General features: G+C 40.8%; 1 protein-coding gene across 1 annotated transcript in view; it reads left to right on the plus strand.

Annotated features, from left to right (window-relative positions):
• Nucleotides 1–22,213, plus strand: part of LOC108530765 (staphylococcal nuclease domain-containing protein 1-like) — a 284,868-nt gene that overhangs the window by 11,329 nt on the left and 251,326 nt on the right. The gene's annotated exons all lie outside the window — the stretch shown is intronic.

Below are 22,213 nucleotides of genomic sequence, written 5' to 3' on the forward strand. Positions count from 1 at the left end.
AATGATCCTCCCACCTCAGCCTCCAAAAGTGTTGGAATTACAGGTGTGAGCCACTGTGCCCAGGCTCCTGTATGCTTTAAATCATGTCTGTGTTACTAATAATACCTAATGCAGTGTAAATGCTATGTAGATAATTGCTATATTTTATTGTTTTTAAATTTTTTTTGTTGTTGCATTGTTACTCTTACTGTTTTTTTCCTGAATATTTTTGACCCATGGTTGGTTGAATCCACGGATGTGAGGGCCTACTGTACTTCTTTTTTTTTCTTTTTCTTTCTTTCTTTTTTTTTTTTTTGAGATGGAGTCTCTCTCTGTCTCCAGGCTGGAGTGCAGTGGCACCATCTTGGCCCACTGAAACCTCCACCTCTCAGGTTCAAGCGATTCCCCTGCCTCAGCTTCCCAAGTAGCTGGGACTACAGGTGCATGCCACCATGCCCAGCTAATGTTTTTTTTTTTTTTTGTATTTTAGTAGAGATGGGGTTTCACCATGTTGGCCAGGATGGTCTCAATCTCCTTACCTTGTGATCCGCCCACCTCGGCCTCCCAAAATGTTGGAATTACAGGCGTGAACCACCACACCTGGCCTTACTGTACTTAGTAATTGGTTGCCCGCCCCTGCCAACCCCAGGTGTCTTAAGGTCTTAGTACTGATAGATGGAGTAGGTCCTTTTTGGCTTTTTGTCTGTTTTCTCTGGGTTCTGGAGAGTTCCTTGACTAAGGAAATTTTTGACTTCCTAAAGTGCAGATGACAGGTGGAGGTGAGAGGCAAAGTCACGTGAGAGAAGTCTGACTTTTTTCCTATTTGCAGGCTCATAGCTTTTCCTCTTTTTCCTTTTTCTTGGATAAGAAGGTGGTATGTGATATTGTGATGTAAAAAGAAATATATATCTGGTTGTGGTCTTCTTGGCACAGAGCTCCTAAAACTCTAGTCATTTCTTTTTTGCTTTTTTGGAGACAAGGTCACACTCTTTTGCTCAGGCTGGAGTGCAGTGGTGCGATCACAACTCATTGCAGCCTCAGCCTGCCGGGCTTAAGGGATCCTCTGGCTAGTTTTTGTATTTTTGGTAGAGACGGGGGTCTCTCTATGCTGCCCAGGCTGGTCTTGAACTCCTGGGCTCAAGTGATCCTTGTCCCTTCACCTCCCAAAGTGTTGGGATTACAGGCGTGAGCCATTCTGTCCAGCAAACAAGCCCCCTTTGAACCACACTTGAGTTAATGAGTGACTCTGGGAAGCTCCTAAGTGTGAGTGGGGCCTGGTTGCTAGAGATTGTGTTCAATCACTGATGGCCAATGATTTAATAAATCATGCCTGTGTTACCTCCTTAAATGATGGGGTTTGGAGAGCTTTGGGGTTGGGGAAAAGGGGGAGGTGCTGAGAGGGTGGTGTGCCCAGAGAGGGTATGGAGGCTGTGCACTCCGCCCCCCATATATTACCTTAGGTATCTCTTCCATCTGGCTGTGCCTGAGTTGTATACTTTTATAAATCTACTTACTAGTAAGTAAGCTGTTTTCTAGAGTTCTGTGAGCTATTCTAGCAAATTAATGAACTTGAGAAGAGGCTCATGAGAACCCCTAATTTATAGCTGGTCAGTCATTAAGGGTGGCTTGAACTTGGCATCTGCAGTGGGGGGAGTCTTGTGTGATGGCCCCTTTAACTTGTGGGATCTGACACGAATTCCAGGAAGACAGTGTCTGAATTGAATTGAATTGAGTTGTAGAACACCCAGTTGGTGTCTGCAGAGAATTAGAGGATTGCTTGGTGTGGGAAAAAACCCTCACACAGTTGGTATCAGAAATGTTTATGTGACTAGAGAAGAAAAACAAAACAGTTGTTTGTCCTTTTCAGGGTGGTAGGTGGTAGTAAGAATGACACTATCTGGCATGGAGAACACTTGTTTTTTAGAGTTGTTTGAGGCGATGTCACTGGACCAGGGGATCTGGTTTGCAGCCTTTCTGGGTATTGGGAAGTGCTCATCCTAATCCTGGTATTGGTTTACCCAAAGTTTCCCAGGCTTCACATGTTTCTGTACTCCGACAATGGCTTTGACATATCACTTCATTGAGTTTTGGAAATCTTTTTGACAGTCAACAATTGTTTTTTTTTTTTTTTTTTTTTTTTTTTTTTTTTTGAGGTGGAGTCTCTCTCTGTTGCCCAGGCTGGAGTGCAGTGGCGCAATCTTGGCTCACTGCAAGCTCTGTCTCCTGGGTTCACGCCATTCTCCTGCCTCAGCCTCCCGAGTAACTGGGACTACAGGCGCCCGCCACCACACCTGGCTAATTTTTTTGTATTTTTAGTAGAGATAGGGTTTCACCATGTTAGCCAGGATGGTGTCAATCTCCTGACCTCGTGATCCGCCCGCCTTGGCCTCCCGAAGTACTGGGATTATAGGCGTGAGTCACCGTGCCCGGCTGACAGTCAACAATTTTTAAGATTTAAGTAATTTTATTTTTAAAGGCAACTTAAATTTCACTATTGAAAATGGAAAGTCACTATGAAAGAAAAAATACTCATGACACTTGTTAAAGATGGTAAGGCAGACTTTATTCAAGGAGGGCCGTGGTGATAGGTATAGGGACCACTGCAGTGGAGTCTTGTGGTGGGAGGGAGCGATTTAGAGATATTTGTGTCCAGTCTCTGGAATAACTAATGTGATGTTATTTTCAGTCTTAGGAATTCTGTTCCAGGAGAGGGGAAATCACTGTTTTATAGCCTTTAATACAAGGACATTAAAAAAATTTTTGGTAATAACCCAAAGCAGAATCACTGTGCCAAGTGAAATTTATCTGCTTGCCTATCAGGACTCTGTCACAGGTTTTAATGAGAAAAGTGGTGCATTCTATTCCTCCCCATGTGTAAGGTAGAGGGACACTCCCAAATACCTGGGTCCTGAAATCCCATGGTGATATATTATTGTGTGTGGTAATTACTTGAATTATTGCTCTTGGCAGGTGAGCCCTTTCACAGCCCAGAGGCCAAGAGGCTGCCTCTATCACTTAAAAGCTGAGTTACCTTGTTAAGCTGCTCTCTTGTGAGGGCTTTAGAATCTCCTGAGACCTCCCCACAAGCTCTCAGCGGGACACAGGTCCAGCTCCTGGCTAAGCCCACCCTGCTCTTGTATTCGGCCCCTGAACTGTAGCTCTGGATAATAACTTGCCATTATATTACAAGTGAGGCGGTGTGGGGCTGCTAGCCCGGACTGCTTGGTTTCCATTTAATCCTTAAGAGTTCCCATATTGGTGCTCTTAATGAGAGTTTGTAGGAGAAAATGTATTTCTTTGATTATCAACAGGAGGAGAGCTGAAAGGCAATGTAGAGAGAATAATCAGCTCAGTACTCTGATTATCTGAGGAAAAGGGCCTCAGAAAATTGATTCTTGGAAGTGGTTGATGGCACACTAAGCATACAGTAAAGGTGGCCCCTGAGTCTGAGCTGTCCATAAACTTTATTTGAAATCTCTGCTTTATATGTTAAATAATTTAATTATCTGTTATTCATTGGAAAGAGTGCCCCCCTCAAAAAAGAAAAAAAAAAAAAGGTGTGGACAATCACAGAGCTGCGCTTTAGTGATAGCATAGGGAAGGTAGAATATTCTGAATGTTTTTAATAAAAATGGATGAGCAGTCTCTTTTATGCAGTGCTGGGATCATAAGCAAGTTCCAGATTGTGCTGATATAGCTGCCTGTTTAATATCTTGATGTGTGCAGATCTGTGTTTGATGACAGTGGGTGGGAAGGGGCAGGGACACTGACATCGTGGTGGGGAAGGAATGACCAGTTCTCTTGTCATCGCCAGCTGTGTTAGATGACCAGGGTCTTGAGTTTTTATTCCTTTATGATAACCTCCCTAGGATTTTAATAATGAGGCAAATCCTAGGATGGTACCTTAATTCAGCAATAAATGACTTTAAAACATTTATGGTAGACTTGTGATTTGTACTTGATTTTGACATCTAAAATTGACTATCAGTTTTTCAAATAGGAAGAATTTCCTGTTTGAGTTTGGAAAATAAATGGGGAAAAGTCATGCTTCTCATGAGTATCATAGAAGCTGACTTATTTCCTCAAGCTCTGTGGTCAGCTGTGTATATAAACCCGAGTAAGTATATTAGACATTCTTTAGAGATGATTCATTCTGAGTAATACTGAGTATTATGCTTAATATCACTATTTCTCTAGGTCAAGTTTAGGGAAAAGTGTGCATGACTTTACAGGGACAAACCTGAGGAAGAGTAAATGCAGTCATTTTCGTTTCTCTAAGATATTTCTGGTCGGCTTTCATTTAGTTGTATCTGGTATACAGGTCCCCTACCACGTTTTATCGTTTTATTATGATTTGATATTTTGTACAGTATATTTCACTCAGGCACACAGTGATGGCAGTGCTGTGAGGAGGAGAGATGAGATGACAGCAGCCTTGCCACTGTGGCTAGTAACGCAGTAGCTGCTCTCCTCTGTCCCTGGACCAGGAACAGTAGCTGCTGTGCTTCTCTCCTTTCTCTGGGCCTTGGAACTGTGGAGGAGGAAAGGGTCCCAGTTAAAGGAAAGGGTTGTTGGACTTAACGGATTTCTGGTGGTGCCCAAAGTAAATCTTTAGACTAGGGCCGAGTCCATCATTGTTTGGTAAACAATATTACAGATCAGTCGTCAAAAAATATTCAGAAAGCACAGTCCTTGGAATTGTTAATCCCACTTGTGACAGGCACAAGAAGACATCTGTGTTACAGACATAGGCACATACAGTGCTTAGAATAGGTCTTTATGTCAAAATCAGAGAGTGTAGAATTTGGTGTTTTGAGTGACTGCATTGTTTTCCAGTATGTAAAATGCTGTTGATCAACTATACTTTGAAAGCACTGAAGAGTTAAGTTATATGACTGCTAGTCAACATGGCTGCAGACTCAGGGGAAGAAAAATGACTCAGTTAAATCCCATCATCTTTCAATAGAAACAAAAGAAAAAGGCAGAATTGAAGAGAGGCATGTGCAGAGATCTTCTGAAGGAGACTGTAGAACAGTAATCACCTGAGAACTTGTTAGAAATGCAGACCCTCAGACCCTACCCCAAACCTAATGAATCAGAATCTGCATTTTTACAAGATCTCCGGGTGACTGATGTTTGCAGGGTAAAGTCTGAGAAGTGCTGTCCATTAATTCCCTGCCTCTATTCCCCACTCTAACTTCCTCATTCAGGAACGTATGTTCTCCAGCAAATTCTGCCTTAACTTTGGCCTTCCTCAAAGAGGACTGCCTAAACCCTAGAGTAGATCAGATTGCCATGCTGTACGAACACCGTACTTCTCTCCCATAGAACTTGTGACAATATTACATAAGAGAATAATTGTTTAGTATCAGTCTTCCTCTTTATGCTGGGTGCTCTGTAAGGGCAAAGATCATATCTGTCTTATTCACCATGGTAAATCCAGAGCCCAGAACAAGACCAGGAACAAATAAAGTAGTTTTTGAATAAATAAATGGCTCTACTGTATGTCGAGTACAGTGCTAGACTCAGGAGACGACAAAAACAATTCTTGTCCTTACCACAGCTCATAGCTTAGTGGATTTTTGCTCAAGTGAATGAAAGCTGAACCGCTAAGATCATGTGCTGCACTCACAGCTGCTTTACCTATTTCTCTGCCAAATGACAAGAGGTGGCCCAAATGTCTCTGGGACCTTCCACTCCCACGGCATGATCTCTAGACAAGCATGCCCTCACCTCTTTCTCCCCTCATTTGGATTCTCCATTTTCATAGTGCAGTACCCTGTCCCACCTTCTCCCTCTGCCCTCTTTAATGCAACTCCAACTTGTCTCCGCATCACTGCATTCTCCCCTCAGTAGTTTGTTATCTTTGACAACATTTGCTCCAGTCTGCTTCCCTCAGCAGTGCCTCCCTCCTTTTTTTTTTTTTTTTTGAGATGGAGTCTTGCTCTTTTGCCCAGGTTGGAGTTCAGTGGCACAGTCCCGGCTCGCTGCAACCTCTGCCTTCCGGGTTCAAGTGATTCTCCTGCCTTAGCCTCCCAAGTAGCTGGGACTACAGGCGCCCACCACCACGACCAGCTCATTTTTGTATTTTTAGTAGAGATGGGGTTTCACCATGTTGGCCAGGCTCGTCTCGAACTCTTGAGCTCAGGTGATCCACCCACCTTGGCCTCCCAAAGTGCTGGGATTACAGGTGTGAGCCACCACGCTCGGCCAGCGGTTCCCTTTTGACAGTATGTCAAATTTCTCTTGTTACCCACTTCAGTAATGTTTTACCTAACTCATTTCTAACCACTCAATTGATTATTTCCTGTGAGCTGTCAAGCCTACTCTGTTCTCAACCAAAACCACTCAAATCTATACGATATCCCTGAGCACTTCGGAGAATCTCTTAATTAACTGTTCAATATTCAATTGTCTTCCCACTTTCCTCAGTCACTACCTATATGCTCCAAAGGGGTACTTGGTGTCTGAGCAAATGCTATAATCTCTTCTATGATTATATTCTCCACAAGTCTCATATTTGTTCTTGCTTCCTAGGCAAGATTCTCTCAGTAGATTTACCCCAAAGCCTATATCCAATACCATGGTAACAAAAATACATCTAAATGCCTACACTGCTAGCAATGACAGTGTAATAGTATTTCCTTCCTGTCCCCTCCATGTATTGTGCTGGCTAAAAATATTACTCTATTACCTTTGCGTTTTGATCCAGACAGCCTATATTTTAGAGAAGATCAAAGGTATAGGGACAGGAGGAGGAAGTCTTAGGATTTGATAAGGAAAAAGGGAAATAAAATTCAGCATCTTGAAGATTAACATAGAGAATTTCTCTTGGCATTCTCAAAGCATCTTTTCTCTTTGTTTCTAGTTTAGACTGGAGGACTTAGACATTGTTATTTATTTATTTAACTAATTCTAATTTTTTTTTTTTTTTTTTGAGACAGAGTCTGTCACCCAGGCTGGAGTGCAGTGGCGTGATCTTGGCTCACTGCAACCTCTGCCTCCTGGGTTCAAGTGATTCTTGTGTCTCACCCTTCTGAGTAGCTGGGATCACAGGCATGTGCCACTGCATCTGGCAAATTTTTGTATTTGTAGTAGAGACAGTTTCACCATGTTGGCCAGGCTGGCCTTGAACTCCTGATCTCAGGTTATCTGCCTGCCTCAGCCTCCCAAAGTGCTGGGATTACAGGCATGAGCTACCATGCCTAGCCTAATTTTAATTTTTTTTTTTTTAAGATGCCTGTGTTGCCCAGGCTGATCTTGAACTCCTTGGCTCAGGCCACCCTCCCACCTCAGCCTCCAGAGTAGCTGGGATTACAAATGTGAGCCACTGCTCCTGGTTCTCACACATTGTTTTTGATAATATGATTCTTTTTTGAAAATAAAGACAGCCAACTCTCAAGAGTAAAGGGTTTGCAGCTAGATTAGAAAACTTCACTTAAACCAAAAATAGATTTAATGGTCTTGCCTCTTATAGAAAGTTCTCAGTTACTTTAACTCTGAACTTCCATGACTTGTTTCTCAAATCTTTTGACACACTAAGGGGTTTCTAGCTTTTCTGAATATAACACCTAATTAGATCACATTTATTTATTTATTTTTATTTTTAATTTTGCTGTTGTAATGGGTCTCACTTTGTTGACTTAGCTGGTGTTGAAATCCTGGCTCCAAGAGATCTTCTTGCCTTGACCTCCTAAAGTGCTGGGATTATAGGCGTGAGCCATTGCACTCAACCATAGATCACGTTTATACGCAATTAAAAGGAAAAAAAAAAACCATGAGATAATTGGCATAGGAAGGAAAAGGGATATCTCTAAAACCCAAGATCTTTTTTGGGGCAGTAGTCTTTTTGAACAGCACACTCAGAAAGTTTGAATTCTGTGATTTGAAAGCGTCTATCATTTTATTTCATTTGGAAAAGATAATGAAACAGTGCATGGGTCACACAGGAAGATGTGTGGTCCATGCAACATCATAATAGTTTGATATTGAAATTCTTAGAAGCTGTATGTGCATGGAGAGAGGGAGGACTGGCCTTAAACACCTTTCAAGTATCTTTTTTTTTTTTGAGAGGGAGTCTCGCTCTGCCGCCCAGGCTGGAGTGCAGTGGCCGGATCTCAGCTCACTGCAAGCTCTGCCTCCCGGGTTTACGCCATTCTCCTGCCTCAGCCTTAAGAGTAGCTGGGACTACAGGCGCCCGCCACATCGCCCGGCTAGTTTTTTGTATTTTTTAGTAGAGACGGGGTTTCACCGTGTTAGCCAGGATGGTCTCGATCTCCTGACCTCGTGATCCGCCCGTCTCGGCCTCCCAAAGTGCTGGGATTACAGGCTTGAGCCACCGTGCCCGGCCCCTTTCAAGTATCTTGAAAGGTGTTTAAAAAAACTTCTTATTGTGAAATAATTTTAAACTTTGAGAAAAGTTAGAATAATAGAGATAACTCCTGTATTCCCTTTACCAAGAGTCCTAAACTGCCTTATCATCCTCTCTGTGTTTATTACATCCAATCATTATTCATTCACAGTAGTTATATTCTATAAAGTTGCAAACAATGTGAATCTATGAGTATTAATGGTTAGGTCCCTTCAAGCTTCTGGTCGCATTTTCATCAACTGATCAATACTTGCCCTTGTTCTATGTGCGCGCTCCTGGTTTGTTTGTTTGTTTGTTTGTTTGGAGGTGGAGTCTTTCTATGTTGCCCAGGCTGGAGTGAGTGGCTCTTCACAGGCTGAATCATCATAGTACACTGTAGCCTTGAACTCCTGGCTTCAAGTGATTCTCCTGCCTCAGCCTCCCAAGTAGCTGAAACTACTTGCAGGTGCCACTGTGCTTGGCTATTTGTGTGCCTCTGTTTAAAGACACTTTGTTTAATATATTTTTTTGATACTTTAACTTGGAACTCAGAGCCAATAGCACCGTAACTCACGACTGAATGAAGTTTATCTGTCACTTATCTATTTTCTCTGTAAGGTATATCACAACAGCTTTCTTGTGCTAGGAATACTAGACAGCAAGTCAGAACTACCCTTCAGGGCTATTTTAAACAGTGAAGTCAACAATAGCACTAAAATGTAAAACATGTGGCACTAAATAGACCACATAAAGAACACTGGTTTACTGTGTGAAAGCTGAAACAAGAAGGCAGAGCATTTCCCTGCTGGGAACGAGGACATTAGGCAACTCAAGTTTTTGCCACTTTGTGCATGTACATGACCGTAAACGACAGTAACAGTGCCTAGAGTATTGATTTGGGGGTTACAAATATAGTGAGTAGGCAAATTTGAAAATTCAGAATCTGAACAGTGAGGATCTTCTGTATTATTTTTTTCTGAATTATTTGAAAGTAATCTGCAGATATGGTATCCCATATACCATATCCCTTTAATACTTTAGTACTTCTAAATATTGTCTTAAAACCGAGGATACTCATCTATATGAACACAATAAAACCATCAAGATCAGATATTAACATGGTTATGGCAGGGTGCAGTGGCTCATGCCTGTAATCCTAGCACTTTGGGAGGCTGAGGCAGGAGGCAGGCGGATTACTTGAGGTCAGGAGTTCGACCAACCTGTTCAACATGACAAAATCCTTCTCTACTAAAAATACAAAAAAGTAGCTGAGCGTGCTGGCATGCATCTGTAGTCCAGCTACTCGGGGGCCCGAGACTGGAGAATCCCTTGAACCCAGGAGGCGGAGGTTGCAGTGAGCCGAGATCGCACCACTGCACTCCAGCCTGGGTGACAGAGCAAGACTCCATCCCAAAAAAGAAAAAAAAGAAAAAAAAGAAAAAGATTAACATGGATACAATACTGCCATCCAACTGGCAAACTCCCTTCAGATTTTGCCGGTTACCCCAGGGTCACCTATTAGCTGTCATGTCTCTTGTTTCCTTCATTCAGGAATAATTCCTCAGTCTTTCCTTGATTTTCATGATCCTGACATTTTTTTCCAAGAGTTACTTTATAGAATGTGCCTTGTCATGAGTTTGTCTGTTGCTTCCTTATGATTGAATTTAAGACTGTCATTTTGGCAGAAATACCATATAAATGATGCTAAGTTCTCCTCAGTGCACCATATCAGTGAGGCACACCATATCATTGTCACATTACTAGTGTTGATAACTGTAATTACTTGATTGAGATGGTGTCTGTCAGGTTTCCTCAGTGTAGTTTTAGGTATAAGTATTTTATGTAATAAGTAATCTATTTTATATAGTAAGTAATACATATTTTAACCTATTCATTATTTAGTAATATATATTCTTCGGTAGGAGATAGCTAAAATATTTATGATGTATGATACATAGTATATGTCATATATAAACATAGTATATTATAATATATATGTAATAGATATCATGTAATGTTTATTATATATGATATATTAACTATATTATATAGTGTATATAAATAATATGTAACTAGTACTTTGTGAGAAGCTATTTTGAGATTCTACACATATCTTTTCTTTTTCTTTTTTTTTTTTGAGATGGAGTCTCACTCTGTTGCCCAGGCTGGCTTACAGTGGTGCGATCTCAGCTCTCTGCAGCCTTTGCCTCCTGGGTTTAAGCAATTCTCCTGCCTTAGTCTCCCGAGTAGCTGGGACTATAGACACACGCCCCCTGCCCGGCTAATTTTTGTATTTTTAGTAGAGACGGGGTTTTGCCGTGTTGGCCAGACTGATAACCAACTCCTGACCTCAGGTGATCTGCCTGCCTCAGCCTCCCAAAGTGCTGGGATTACAGGTGTGAGCCACTGTGCCCGGCCTCCATTAATGATTCTTATTAGTGTGATTTGTTGGCACACAATTATTTTCTAATTCCATTATCAATTCTACATTTATTAGTTGTTGTTCAACTGTAATAGAGAACTTTCTCTTCCACATTTTTTATTCATGTATTTATTCAATGGATTATAATCTATTACTATTAATTATGTTGATTTTCAAGTTGTCCCAGTTTTGGCTAATGAGAGCTCTTGTAAACTGGTTCTTATGTCATTTTGTTATGTCCCCATTATTCTTTGAACACTTTCTTTTCTTCTGACACAGCAAGGTATTCCAGGCTCATACTGTGCTTTCCCTGCCCCAACCCTGGAATCAGCTGTTTCTTCAAGAAGCCTTGGTTCTATTTAGCAGAGAAGAGTTTTCCTTCCTTCCCTTTTCTTCCCTTTCCTTCCCCTTCCTTCTCCTTCCTTCTCCTTCCTTCTCCTTCCTTCTCCTTTTCCTTCCTCCCTTCCTCCTCTGTCCTCCCTTCCTTCCTCACTCCCTTCCTCCCTCCCTGCCTGCCTGCCTGCCTGCCTCCCTGTCTCTCTGTCTTCCTGTCTTCCTGTCTTCCTGTCTTGCTCTCTCCTTTCCTGCCTTCCTCTGTCCCTTCTTACCCTCCTCCCTCCTTCCATCCCCACCTGCATTCCTGCATTCCCTCCAAGAAACAGGAATGTTTAGCCAAGATCTGGGTACTAGCTGTGCCCATTGCTACTGGGGTATCATAGTTTTTGGGCCCTCTTCCTTAGTGGATGGAGCCAGGAAGTATTTGTGTATGTAAACAACACACATATATCTCTCTATTTTTATATTTATCTGTATATATTAAAAAGCAAGGATTTACTTCTAATCTAACAGGATTTTTTTTCCTGGCCTTTCTGTATTTGTAACTCCCCTCTGAGAAACTTAGCTCTCATTATCCTCTAGGTATGATTTGCTCAGTTCCCCTGTAGGTGACAAATCTGCTCACACTAGCTGAGTCTTCAGCTTTCTGTGACCTGCCAGCAAGTGCTGGTTTAATCTTCAGGTCCTAGTATCCTGCCAGCTTGCGCTGACCAAGGGAAGTCTTTATAGCTTTTTTGACCTGTTGGTAGCTTAAGGTGATTTAGCCATAGGATTAGTCACCCTTAAAATAAAGACTACCTAGCATCATAGCAGAAAATTAGCATCTCTTTTGTTTTTGGAGAAAAAAAATGCTTTGCTTTTAGGCTTTTTTCTTTGAAATATTTCCAGCTTCCTTTTAAACTTCTTGGAAGGCTTGAGCTGGGTTTATTTTTTTCTTCCAAATTTAATGTGCTTTTGGTATTTGTCTGGAATTGAAATAAAGTACTTTTAAAATGATCCCAGTTTTCTGTGATATATTTAGTGTTTAAAACAAACACCTTATTTTGGCCGGGTGCAGTGGCTCATGCCTTAATCCCAGCACTTTGGGAGGCCAAGGCAGGCAGATCACCTGAGGTCAGGAGTTTGAGACCAGTCTGGCCAACATGGTGAAACCCCATTTCTGTTAAAAATACAAAAATTAGCTGCACTTGGTGGCACATACCTGTGGTCTCAGCTACTTGGGAGGGTGAGGCATGAGAATTACTTGAGCCTGAGAGGTGGAGGTTGCAGTGAGCCGAGATCAGGCCATTGCACTCCAGCCTGGGCAACAGAGTGAGACTCCATCTCAAAAAAACAAAAAACCTTCATTTTTTTTTCCTTATTAAAACATTTTTCTTCACTAGAGGTTTATACATTTACCCCAGTAGTATATGTTTGATTCCTTTTTCCCATCAGAATGTTATTTTTAGGAGTCGTGATAACTGTTAGACCTAAATTCTCAGTGGCTGTTCAGTATCAAACTTCTTGATTTTTAGTGTATATGTTTAGATGCACGCTCCAGAAATTCTGGTTTCTCTGACCTGCTAGAATCATTATTCAATAAAATAGTATGTAGTAGTTAATCTTATTGAGTGGTTTGGTGCTCTAGTCTGTCTTTATGCTTTGTTTTCTCAGATGATAACACTTAAGGAAATTCAGAAAAGCTCCTTTCTGAAGGGGAACATGGGAAGAGAATAACAAACACTGATCACTGCAGTAACTTTCCTTTACCTTTAATAGCCTGAGTACTTGACCCTCGCCATTTGATAGAGGAGAAAGTCCCCTCTATATAGTGATACTCTTTTTTTTACGTCCTGGAGACAGTTAATTTTTGGTTCCTCCTCTGGCAAGTTAACACATAACTGTTACCTATCCTGAAAGATTTTCTTTCGACACCTGGGGTAGACTTCTCTTAAATGACACTTCACATTTGTCTGCTATGTGTGGTTAGTTCTTCCTGAGTTGTTCTGTCTTATTTCTGAGTAAATAAGTCTTGATCTCCCAGGTCCTTGGCAACAGCAGAGCTCAGCATGAGGTACAGAAGACTTGGCTTTGCAGAGAACCATTGTCCTGGAAACAGTCCTGACACTGGTTTCCAGGAGGTTGAATGAGTTCCTTCATGGTTAAGGCTTCGACTGTGAAGGCTAAGCTACAGTCTTGGTTGTGTTCTTTTATGTAAGTCATCAATATTTTGGCTCATGGTTCTCATATCACAGATTTAGTATTTGGGGTTTATTAGCAAGTACACTGGGAAAACCTGTGTTCTAGCCCTGATGCCATCTTACTGTGCCATAGTTTTCTCATCTGTAAAATGAGGATAAGGGTCACTGTCCTACTTTCTCAGGGCATTGATGTGAGGATGAGAAGGGGAGGAGAGCAGGGAAGGAAGGGAAGAGAGATTAATGTTCCTTTAACATTTATTGACTTACCTTCTTGATTTCAGGGAGTCAGGGATCTTATGTAATAATCCAAATAACCCAGAGGAGATAGTGGTATTATCTTCATTTATAGATGAAGGAATATCACAGTGTGCAGAATGATTTTCACTTGAGTTTGTGTTCAAACTCAAGGCTATATAATTTCAGAGCTCATGGTTGTTCCAATTAGCCACACCATCTGCGGCTGTGATTGCCAATACAGTTTGTCAAGTATGAAGTTCAGTACAAACTAAAGGGATGATACTTATTACTGTCACCCCAGAGGATAGAGATTTGGAAATAGGTACTTAAATCTACTTTCCAATGAGTGGGTATCTTAACTGATACATCAGGGGAATTAGATTACAGGTTATAAGTCTAAATCTGACTGAATTCAGTGGTGAGAGAATTTCTGTGACTTTGATATTTTCTTTCTTTATTTTTGAGACGCAGTTTCGCTCTTGTTGCCCAGTCTGGAGTTCAATAGCCTGATCTCGGCTCACTGTAACCTCTGCCTCTTGGGTTCAAGCGATTCTCCTGCCTCAGCCTCCTGAGTAGCTGGGATTACAAATGCCTACCATCACATCTAGCTAATTTTTGTATTTTTAGTAGAGACGGGGTTTCACCATGTTGGCCAGGCTGGTCTCAAACTCCTGACCTCAGGTGATCCACCTGCCTTGGCCTCCCAAAGTGTTGGGTTTACAGGCGTAAGCCACTGCGCCTGGCCGTGATATTTTCTTTTATATCCCTAGAGGAATGTCCATCTTTTTCTATTGTACATACTCTTCCAATCTTTATAGCAGACCACACTTTGAGCTATTTCTTATAACAACAATGTTGGCTATATTTATTGTGTCCCTGGGTTGGGCTCCGTGCTAAGTGCTTTTATTTTGTTTAGGTTTCATAACAACTCTTCATTTTATTTTTATTTCAGCAACAGATTGACAAACTGGATCATAACAACTTATATATATTCTTATGTATTTATTTTATAAATGATGAAACGGAAGCTAATGGAGCCAATTAAATAACTTTCAAAGGTCACTGCTGACATTGATTTGATTCTGAAACTAAATTCTTATTGCCATATACTGCAGCTCCTTCTCTGATTATAAAAACAAGCAGTTTGTGTAACTTGAATTGGTTCAGAATTTATTTTTGCCATGCACTTGCTATTCAGACGACCATAAAACTAGTTTTCATCTCACTCGCTTGTCATAATGCTTTATATCAGGGGTTGGCAAACTTACTCTGTAAAGGGCCAGGTAATAAATATTTTAGGCTTTGCCAGCCATATGGTCTCTGTCGCAACTACTCAACTCTGCCATTCTAGTGCGAAAGCAGCCCTAGACAATACATAAATGAATGAGCTTGACGTGTTCCAATAAAACTTTATTTATGGACACTGAAATTTGACTTTCATACTCTTTGCATGTTACATAATCTTCTTTTGATGTTTTTCCAACCTTTTAAAATGTAAAACCATTTTAGCTCATGGACTGTACAAAAACAGGCTGTAGGCTGGATTTGGCTAGTGGCTGTAGTTTGCCGATCCTGCATTTTATCGTTTTGAAGTTTTCTTCTTTGCGTCTCCTTTTTGGGTGTTCTTTTGTAATATTGGACTCTAAGTCAGCTTGCCTTGCAGATGGTACGGTTTAATAAATGTTGGTATGATTTGGGACAGTCAACTCAATGGAAGCTTTACTTGCTTAGTGATTTGATGTCCAACACCTGTTCTACTGGCACATGTAAACAGAGATTTTAATTGGGAAAAAGATTTAATCAGTAGGTAACCTCAGATACCATTTTAACAGAAATCAGCTCCCAAATGCTTATTTGTGTGTGTGGCATAGTGGAATATCGGAATTGGGAAACTTCAACCCCAATCCTTGCTCTACTGTCAATCCTGGTTATTTTAGGCAAAAGTTACTTTACCTGTCTTGCTCTCAGATTTCTCAGCTGTAAAATAAAAGGGCCCAGATTAGATGCTGTCTTTATCTGAAGTCTCTCTGTAGATGATTATTATGGTCCTCCTGAGATTTAAACTCCCTATATGTAAGCTGAGGCCCAATTTTTGGCACAGTTGGCTCGGGAGCAGCAACTTGTGCTTGTATCTGCTGGGTCTGCAAGTGTATCCAGAGCCAGTGAGTCAGCGCTGCCATGAGCTCCTGGGCTTCTGGTTCATTAGGTTTGAATGTTGGGCCCTCTAATTTAGCTTTGCCTCTTGTTCTTGCCAGGAAAAAAAAACAAAAAACAAAACAAAAACACACACACACAAAACAAACAAAAAACTGGCTGTGTTGGTGAGTATTCTGGGAAAGGCCTCCCAGACCACACAGCTTATGTTGTTTTGGGATTGCTTGCTTTGTCTAAATGACTTTTTAATTTTCAAGAGATGATTCTTCCTGTGGAGGCAACAGCTCTGGCTGCCAGGAAGCTTTTCCTGATATGCTTTTGAAATATTCCCCAATTGAGTTTCCTTTTAGTTACTCTTGCTTTCATTCAGTTTCTTTAGATGTTTTCATTTCGTTAAAGCGGATCCAATAGGATCAAACTTTGCCTCCTCTTTTTACAGCAGCTCCTTCCCCATCCCCTGATGGTATTTTTAGGTGTAGAAAACACCTTGTCCAGAGGTAAGTCCCTGGCCTGCTTCTTTGCCACTCTGACGTAGAGTCCCTGCATGTGCATCCTTTGGGTTGTGACAGTTGAAGAATGGCATCATGGACCCTTCAGCTCAATGCCTTTCCTGGTTCTCCCTTCTGTGTGACACACAGGATGCTCGCTATATTGTTTCTGAGAAGAAGCTTGTATTGCTTCTGGCCATTTTCATCCTTTTTAGAGCTTTGTAGATTTCAATGAAGATCTGTCTTTTTCCTGTGGCTTCCTACCTAGTTATTTCTAGAGGATTTGAAGGTTTATACTTAGAGCCTCTTCTGGGGTGAGTCACCATGCCTGACTTTTGCTTCTCAGTCTGCTGCCATTTAAAAAAAAAAATTTGTTAATGTTTTTCAGCTAGCATCTAATCTTCCTGCAAGAATATGGAAGTCTCTATAGTGAAATACACATTTTATGTCCCCATGTTTTTGTACTTCTGTATTGGACCCTAAGATTTTTTTTTTTTTTAGATATAATTAACATACCATAAAGTTGACACTTTAAAAATATATAATTCAGTGGCTTTTTTACTACAGTCGTATAACAATCAGTACTAATTTGGAATATTTTCATCACCTCCAAAGAAATCTGTATCCATTAGTATATTCCCTACTCTCCCCTCCTATCAGTCCCTGGGAACCACTAGTCTATGTTCTGTCTATGGATTTCCCTATTCTGGACATTTCATATAACGGGAACAATTCAGTATGTGGCCTTTTGTGTGTGGCTTAGTAAAAGACTTAGCATGACATTTTCAAGGTTCACCCATGTTGTCACATCTATCAGTACTTAAGCTCTTTTTATTTCTGAATGATATTCCAATTGTATGGATATGCGACATTTTATCACAAGTTGACAGCTGTTGAGGAACATTCGTTGTTTTCTCTGTTTTTTTGGCTATTACTAATGATGTTGCAATGAGCATTGGTGTACATGTTTCTGTGTGCGCATATGTTTGTATTTCTCTTGGATATATAATCGCAGGGTCATATGATAACTGTTTAACTTTTGAGAAACCTCCAGACTGTTTTCCAAAGCAGCTACACCAGCCATAAGATATGAGGGGTCCCTTATACATCCTTGTCAACACTTGTTATTTCCTGTCTTATTGATTTTAGCTCTCCTAGTAGTGGTGAAGTGATATGTCATTGTAGTTTTGATTTGCATTTCTCTGATGACTAATGATGAAGAGTATCTTTTCATGTGCTTTTTGGACATTTATATTTATTTTTTGGATAAATGTCTCCAACTTACTTTAATTGGGTTGTTGTTTTCTGATCAAATTATAATAGCTCTTTATTCTAGATGCTAGACCCTTGTCAGATATATGAGATAAGAGTCTAGTATTCAGAATTTGCAAATACTCCTATTTTTTTCTTTCTTGATATTGTCCATTGAAGCACACTGTTTTTACTTTTATGAAGTCCAATTTACTTATTTTTAAGTTGCTTCTGTTTTTGGTGTCACCTAAGAAACCATCACCTAATGCAAGGTCATGTAAATTTACACGTTTGTTTTCTTCTAAGACTTTTATAGTTTAACTGTTAAATTTAGGTCTCTGGTTCTTTTTGAGTTATCTTTTGTATATGGTATGACGTAGAGGGCCAACTTCATTCTTTTGCACATGGGGATCTAGTTGTCTCAACATGTTTTTGTTGAAAGGACTACTCTTTCCCCATTGAATTATCCTGGCACCCTTGTGGAAAATCAGTGGGCCATAAATGTATGGATTTGTATTGGGCCTTCTTTTTGTAATATTTGTCATCAGATGTCTGCCCTCTTTCTTTATGTTGGTTCTTCATACAGGTAGATATTGCTGTAATAGTATACCTGTTATACTATCTTAACCAGCGGATATGCCCGTTAAGCCAGTCCTCTTTGCAGAGCTGATAAAATGCCATTCTCAGACCAAAGTGATTTTTGCTCTTGGGCTGGGAAAAAATATTGGCTTCATTGACATACAATTTCTGTACCCTCCCTTTTTTTGCCCTTAGTGTGGCTGGGTTTTTGTGTAAGAAGTTTTCTGTCTTCTTGTGTCGTTGGCCCAGGAGTTAGAGAGTTAAACAAACCAAGTCATTTATCAGAATCTAGTGAAGATTTAATGTGGTGTTCCTGTTGCTGGGCAACATTTTAGTGGCTGCCCATATAGTGTTTCACTGCAGGTAAATCTCCCAGTAAACCTGTAAGTGGGTTTGAGCAGTTTGAGTCCCCAATTTTCCTTCTCAGCTGCGTTGTTTCAGCCTTTGTAACCATGTGACTTGTGCCCTGAAGGCAGGTCCTTTGAATCACACCACGTCCCTCTGCAACCTTTATTGGCAGAACTGAGAAATGTCTAATCCATAACCTCAATCAAACTGATTCATTGTGACACCTGGTTTCACAAACCTCCTGCTGTATCAGGTAGTTCTAAGATCATTTTTCTAGAATGTCATTTTATTAATGTAATTGGATAAAGCAGTAACCATTTGACTTTCTATGCTCTATAAATTAGCAATTAAGGATAATTACTGCATCCATGAAAGTTTGCAACATGAATCAGCACAGCTTTGGCAGACTAATTACCCATGACAGTTTCTTCTCAATCTTAACATTATTCTCCTGAAATTGAAATTCTGGTAAACAACATATTATACTTAGATGTGATGTTTATTGTTTGTCAGTCTCACCCTACTAGAATGTCAGCTCCCCAAGAGCAGAGATTTTTGTCTGCTTTGTTTCACTGAAACATGCCACTTGCCTAGAACAATGCCTGGCACATAGTAGGCGCTCAGTAAGTTTGTAGTGAATTAATAAGTGAATAAATCAAGGAATAAAATTATAACAATAATTACTTGGCAGGTCTTTCTGAGAAGAAAAATGGCTTGTTTTGGTGCCATATGAGATACAAATTGTCGAGCATATAGACCCTTGGCCTTTTTCATATTTTACCTGGACATTTAAAGTATTTTTCCCCCAGAAGGTATTTCTCCTTGGTTTTATTTGGTGGAGACTGTTAGCTACAAGAAGGCCATTATAATGTTTTCATTGAGGGAGAACTTGAATAAAGACTGTTGGCAAGTAAGACAGGTGAGAGAGTTTAACAGTGGTTGGCAGGTGAAATGGAAATAGCAAAAAGGAGGTATAGTGTGTTTTTGTTTATTTGTTTATTTGTTTTTTGAGACAGTCTTGCTCTGTCACCCAGGCTGGAGTGCAGTGGCACAACCATGGCTCACTGCAACCTTGACCTCCCAGTCTCAAGCAATTCTCCTACCTCAGCCTCCCAAGTAGCTGGGACTACTGATGTGCACCACCACACCCGGCTAATTTTCTTGATTTTCAGTAGAGATGAGGTCTTTCTGTGTTGGCCAGGCTGGTTTTGAACTTCTAAGTTCAAGCAGCCCTCTTGCCTCGGCCTCCCAAAGTGCTGAGATTACAGGCTTGAGCCATTGTACCCGGCCTGTAGTGTGTTTTGAATGATTTCAGTTTCTGTGAGTAGTAGGAGGGAAACTAGTTCTTCCCTAGTAGAAGTAGTTCTCTTACTTCCATAATGGTGTCCAGTCAGTCTCTTCTTACGTCTGCACCAAGGCAATAGCCAAATGAGGAGAAGAGAGTTTCAGAGGAAGGGTGCACACATACCATTCCTCTCCTCCTAGAGGAGTAGGAATAGCAGTACCTGCCACAGTGAATCTATTTCTTTTGCTTAGGAAGTTGAATTGGTGACTGCTGCTTGAATTCATATATTCAATGGTTTAAAAGGTGTAGAGAGCCTATAGAGTAAAAATTATCTCTGTAACGTTGATTCAAGCGTTAACTGTTGTCTGAATGGCATTTTTGGTGCAACAATGCAAGGAAGTTCTGACAGCAGCCTTTAGCATTCAGGGAGAGGAGAGGGCATACAAAGGAGTTTTGCACGATTACTGTGTACAAGTTGTTTGTCAAAGCCCTTAATAGGGCCAGGGTAATAGTTGTAGACCCATTGTCCCCAGGGATCCGGTTTACTAGGCAGAGGCATTAGAAAGGTAATACCTTTCTGATATTTAGAGATGAGGGGCTCTTCTCATCAGTCCCTCTGTTCTTGAGCTTCTCAGTTGCATTTGTCAGGTTTGAGAAACGAAGATGGTTTCCTAGGCTAGGTCAATGCTTGCTTATCAGAGTTGACCTACGTCCGAGAGGATGAGTTTTCTTGTAAATAGGCCTTAGCTTTTACGACTGGGCTTTACCAAGAGGTCTCCTGAGAATGCGTTACTACTTTTTGTGTGTGTGTGTGTGTGTGAAAACTTGACCAAAATTGAGCAGCAAGCACTAGAGACAGATGTTCTAGTTTGTGTGCTGGTATGTAGCTTGGCTGTCCTCAGCCTTATTTGGAATTTGTGCCCGAATGATTTCAAGTGCAGGTATTCTACACTATGCTCTTCTTGCTGTGTGTTTTGTTTCTACCGCTTGTGAGAAAGAATTGAATATAAATGAGTCAGATCCAAGCTCTCCTTTTCTTCTTTGGCCCTTCTTATTCAGGAACTTCAAGCAGCCTCTACTGTAGTATACCTATTCCTTCCTGGCTTTGTTTGGTTTGAGAGCTTATCTTTTGGAATGTCAGTTCCCTGGGATGATGCCTAGGACATGAATTCTCAGGATAGGGTGTTAGCACGGTTATGTGACTAGAAGTGTTAGGGTTTAATTGCTAATAACAGGATTAGGAAGTAGTCTTTTTGTATGTGTGTGCCATGGTATATAACCAGGGATTAAAGTGACTTAGGCCAAAGTCTATGTGCTTAAGGTGTTGGAGATACTGAGACATTATCAGAATACTAATTTAATGTACAATTAAATATTATATATTGGAATGTACAATATTGTTTGATAGAATTTCCATAAAAAGGTAGTATGGATAAATGAATTGTGATATATTCGTACAAAATCCTTGGTCAGGGTAATGGTGGGGTTCGGGAGAAGGGGCTGAAGGTAGAGAGGGGCACATGGAATCCAAGGTTCTGGCAATGTGCAATATTTCAGTTCTTAACTTGGGTGGTGGTTGCTCAGATGTTTACTTTTCTTATTCTTTAATTTGTACATGTGAGTTTAAATTCATTTGTGTATTTATATCAATATTTAACACTTGAAAGCATTAGTTAAGGTGGAGAGGTGGGGAGCAATGCACTCTAAGTGAAAGGAGCAGCTTCCTTTCATTCTCCTTTTTCTCTTCCTTTGATTCAACTTCCTCACAAGGATTATTCCTTTACTGAGAACTCCATGGTCTTATCTGAACAGTGTTCTGTGTTGACAGAACACTCCAACCTTCTCACTACTAACCTTTCAGAAGCTATTTTTTATGAAGCGTGGAATTGAGAGTCTTTCAGATCTAGTGAAGCCAGGGCATGAGCCCCCACCTGTTTGTTCTATTATGCGTCTCTTCGCAAAGACAATTTGAATCACTTGGGTCATTTTTCCTTTATGCCTCTTCTTCCCTTCTTTCACTTGAAATCCTTTCTTCTTCTCCCCTGCAAATATTTTAAGGTTAATGCCGGTGAGTTTCAGAGCTCTTGTCACAGTTGCAAGTGGGTTCTATGCGTGGCATCTTTGATTAGAGCCATGAAAGGAGCCACTGACTGCACTTGGGAGCCTTAAGGTGCTTATTAGATTCTTATGTTTTAATCATGTAGGGCATGGGTTTTCTAGATTACTTCTGTATTTCTCTCTTATACTGTCCACAAGGGAAACTCTAAGTATTACATCCACCTTAGCCTTGAGCATGCTCAGTTCCTCCCAAGGGTGTGTAGGGACTTCCTTCAGCTTCTCCTATTTTTCCTTTTTTTGTTTGAGACAGTTTTGCTTTTGTTGCCCAGACTGGAGTGCAATGGCGCGATCTTGGCTCACCGCAACCTCCGCCTCCCGGGTTCAAGTGATTCTCCTGCCTCAGCCTCCTAAGTAGCTGGAACTACAGGCATGCGCCACCACTCCCAGCTGATTTGGTAGTTTTATTAGATATGGGGTTTATCCATGTTGGTCAGGCTGCTCTTGAACTCCCGACCTCGGGTGATCTGCCCGCCTCGGTCTCCCACA

This window comes from Rhinopithecus bieti, unplaced genomic scaffold, assembly GCF_001698545.2.
Source record: "Rhinopithecus bieti isolate Rb0 unplaced genomic scaffold, ASM169854v2 scaffold_7683, whole genome shotgun sequence".
NCBI classification, from domain to species: Eukaryota; Metazoa; Chordata; class Mammalia; order Primates; family Cercopithecidae; genus Rhinopithecus; species Rhinopithecus bieti.